Genomic DNA, 4830 nt, shown 5'->3' on the forward strand with positions numbered 1-4830 from the left:
TATCTAAAAGGTCACTCCACACCATTATAAATACACTGGAGCACCCAGGTATAACTCATACTCTGATTCTACTAAAAACCTATTTAATACCCATGCTAACTTAAGCATCGGAGTCTCTTGCAGGTACGCCCACCCTCCGATGACGAAGGATCAACAGTGCAGCCAGTCCAACAAGTCGGACACGACAGCTCCGGCCGCTATCCACCAGCCGGACACGTCATCTCCGACCAGTACAGAAGATCTCGTCCGAGATCGACCTACAGTTTCAGGTAACCCTCAGAATAATTACTGAGTCCCGTTATGATTTTTCACTTTTGAAACTCACCTTTTCTATTTTAAAACTTAAAATTGTTTGATTTAATGCAACTTGATTTTCTTTTGACTATATAACGGTTTTATTCATGCTTTTGGTTAGTTGTGTAACTAAATATCCTTCCAAGTATTTGGGAAAATAATTTTTGCTCTTACTTTTTTCAAACTTTACATAATATACTTTAACCTGAGTTTGTATCAAAGTAATGCCACATTTATGCTTTTGTCATTCTTTTACAATATGTTTGTTGCATACCTTTTCTTTTGGAATGTAAAATAATTTTCTTAATTTTCTTATTCTTTATGGGCAATGCATTTGAAAGTGTTTTTAATCATACTCGAGTTTTGTGAGCTTTGTCTTTGGTTTTAGATATTCTCCTTCTATAAACCTCATACTTCTTTGACTCAGCTTGATTTTGTTTTAAACTACCACACTGTTTGTCCTTTTATTGTTCCTGTCAGATTTCTCTTATTTGAGAGTCATTATAGAGGTTGCCAAACTTATTTTCTTCTGGCACTCATTACTTGTACATCCTTGTTTACTTGTAGTTTCAACAGTTCTTTCAATACTTTTACGGAAACTATCTTTGTTGCTTGTCTTTTTTTTCAAAATCTCTTATCATTCTAAATAAACTCGAGATTTGTTTTTGTCATGTACGACTGATAAACCGCCATTTTACGGTTTATTTTGTATTGAATTGAGTGGATTTTATCCATTATTTTCACACTTATGCATATAAATTGCAAGTTTTACACTTTCCTTCTTAATTTTGTGCTATGATTGAAAACATACTTCTTTGGCCTTAAATTACTAACTTTTAATCCTCTCTTATTACCATTCGATGCCGTGATATGTGTGTTAAGTGTTTTCAGGTTTTATAGGGCAAGAATCGCTTAGAGGATGGAAAGGAAGCATGCAAAAGTGTAAGGAACACAAGAAATTGAAGCTTGGAGAAGCTGGCAGTGAAGCGCACGCGTGGACGACACGTACGCGTGACCAGCGCATCAGGCAAGTGACGTGTACACGTGGATGACGCGTACGCGTGACCAGGGATTTGTTCAGCGACGCGTACGCGTGGGGGACGCGTACGCGTGACAAAGCGTCACGTGATGCAGATATCAGAAACTCACCGGCAAGTGTACCGGGTCGCATCAAGTAGTAAAACTCACAAGAGTGAGGTTGATCCCACAGGCATTGATGGATGAAGAAATTTTAGTTGGGTGATGAATTTAGTTAAGCAGACAGTTGATGATTTGAGTGTGAATTTAACAATAGAATATAAATTGTTGGAAAATTAAAGTGCAGAATGTAAATGACAGAATCTTAAATTGCAGGAGAATTAAATGACTGAAACTTAGAGAGCCAGAAACTAAAATGGCTAAATCTTAAATTGCAAGAAAGATAAATAACTGAATCTTAAATTGCAGGAAAGTAAAAGTGCAGAAACTTAAATGATAAGGAAACTTAAATTGCATGAATAATAAAGGGAATTGGGGTGCAGGGAATTAAAACAATAGTGAACAATATAAATTGTAGTGAAATCAGAGAGATCTAAGTTGAACAAATTCAAAGAAAATGATTCATCAGGGATTAGAGATATCATAATCCATCATGAACCAATTGAGTCTCAACTCCTTTCTCAATCATATGAGTAGATCTATGGCGGATTGAAATTGATTGGATCCCAATTCCTTGGCAATCTAATCTCTCTAATCACAGTCAATCTTGTCAATTCCTTGATCTAATTGTCATGAGAAGAGTTAGAGCACATTCTCTTATCCATAAGCCACGCAAGTTCTCAAAACCTCAATTTTTCCCGAATGGTGTTGGTTAGGAGAATTGTGAAGGATAGAGCTCCAATTCTAATGTAGGTGATTCCCCTTTCAAGGCTCACACCCATATTCAATTGAATTAAACCCCCTTCCGGAGTGAATAAATCACAATCAAAACAGAAGATATCCTATAGCTACCTAAGCGGATTGAGAAGAAGAAGAATTTCATTGATCCATAATTATTACAATAGAGCTCTTCTCCCTAATGAATTTGGGGTTTAGTTCATCATTGATCAAGAAAATAGAAACCAGAGAAAATTGCAGAAAAGGAAATACAAAGAATGCAGAATTCCCAGATTGGGGTCTTTGCCTCACTGGCCTTCCAGATCTGCCAGCCAGCCCTTTTCTAAAACAAATTCTCCTCTATTTATATACTTTCCAATTTAGTCTGCAAGTACTTGGAATGCGCTTTTCGGAATCTGTTGAAACAGGTTAGGATGGGTCCATGTTGGCATTTCCATGCAGCTTCAGGAGAACGTAGCGTTCTCAAAGAGAGCACAACGCTCATTTACCGATGCGTACGCGTCTCCTGCGCATGCGTGTTCTTTGACATTTTTGCATATTGATGCGTACGCGTACCATACACATGCGCGTCGTCACTATCTTCAGCTTCAGCCATGCTTGCATGTATCATACATGCGTGCGCGTCCTTTGGTAGCTGATGAGCGGATAATTTATACGCTTTTTGGCATTGTTTTTACATAGCTTTCAGTATAATTCAGTTAGTTTTTAGCATATTTTTATTAGTTTTTAAATAAAAATCATATTTCTGGACTTTACTATGAGTTTTGTGTGTTTTTCTGTGATTTCAGGTATTTTCTGGCTGAAATTGAGGGACTTGAGCAAAAATCAGATTCAGAGGTTGAAGAAAGACTGCAGATGCTGTTGGATTCTAACCTCCCTACACTCAAAGTGGATTTTCTGGAGCTACAGAACTCCAAATGGCGCGTTCTCAATTGCGTTGGAAAGTAGACATCCAGGGCTTTCCAGCAATATATAATAGTCTATACTTTTTCCGAGTTTAGATGACGCAAACTGGCGTTCAACGCCAGTTCCATGCTGCATTCTAGAGTTAAACGCCAGAAACATGTTGCAAAGTGGAGTTAAACGCCAGAAACAGGTTACAAACTGGCGTTCAACTCCAAGAGAAGACTCTACACGTGTAAAGCTCAATGCTCAGCCCAAGCACACACCAAGTGGGCCCCAGAAGTGGATTTCTGCATCATTTACTCATTTCTGTAAACCCTAGTAACTAGTTTAGCATAAATAGGACTTTTTACTATTGTATTTACATCTTTAGTATCATCCTTAGTTTTATCATTAGATCACGTTTTGGGGGGCTGGCCATTCGGCCATGCCTGGACCTTATCACTTATGTATTTTCAACGGTAGAGTTTCTACACTCCATAGATTAAGGTGTGGAGCTCTACTGTTCCTCATGAATTAATACAAAGTACTGTTGTTTTTCTATTCAATTCAAGCTTATTCCTATTCTAAGATATCCATTCACACCCAAGAACATGATGAATGTGATGATTATGTGACGCTCATCATCATTCTCACTTATGAACGCGTGCCTAACAAACACTTCCGTTCTACATGCAAACAAGCTAGAATGAATATCTCTTAGATATCTAATACAGAGGACCGGGTCCGAGATATTAGAATCTTCGTGGTATAAGTTAGAACCCATGGACGGCCATTCCTAAGATCCAGAAAGTCTAAACCTTGTCTGTGGTATTCCGAGTAGGATCTGGGAAGGGATGGCTGTGATGAGCTTCAAACTCGCGAGTGCTGGGCGTAGTGACAGACGCAAAAGGATAGTAAATCCTATTCCAGTATGATCGAGAATCGACAGATGATTAGCCATGCAGTGACAACGCATTGGACCATTTTCACAGAGAGGATGGGATGTAGACATTGACAACGGTGATGCCCTACATAAAGCTTTCCATGGAAGGGAGTAGGAATGATAGGATGAAGACAACAGGAAAGCAGAGGTTCAGAGGAATGAAAGCATCTCTATACGCTTATCTGAAATTCTCACCAATGAATTACATAAGTATCTCTATCCTAGTTTATGTTTTATTTATCTTTTAATTATTAAACCTCTATAACCTTTTGAATCCACCTGACTGAGATTTACAAGGTGACCATAGCTTGCTTCAAGCGACAATCTCCGTGGGATCGACCTTACTCACGTAAGGTTTATTACTTGGACGACCTAGTGCACTTGCTGGTTAGTTGTATCGAAATTGTGAAAGAACTAAATTATGAACGTGCGTATTAGTTTAGCCCGTTACAAGAATGAAAGTTACAAGGAATGAACAATACGATTCGTGCACCAATTTGGCCATGCCGGGGATTGTTCGAGTTGGACAACTGACGGTTCATCTTGTTCTCAGATTAGGTAACTTTATTTTAATTTTAACCTTTTGTTTTTATTATTCTTATTTTTGAAAAAATAAAAAAAATTTATAAAATCATAATATCAAAAATATTTTTGTGTTTCTTGTTTGAGTCTAGAGTCAAGTTTTAAAGTTTGGTGTCAATTTTTAATCTTTTTAATTTTCAAAAAAAAATTATTTTTCCGAAAATTTCATGCATTGCATTCTTTCATTATCTTCAAGTTGTTCTTGGCCAGTCTTCTTGTTTGATCTTCATATTTTCTTGTTTTGTGTCTTT

Source organism: Arachis hypogaea, chromosome 16 (genome assembly GCF_003086295.3).
Source record: "Arachis hypogaea cultivar Tifrunner chromosome 16, arahy.Tifrunner.gnm2.J5K5, whole genome shotgun sequence".
NCBI lineage: Eukaryota > Viridiplantae > Streptophyta > Magnoliopsida > Fabales > Fabaceae > Arachis > Arachis hypogaea.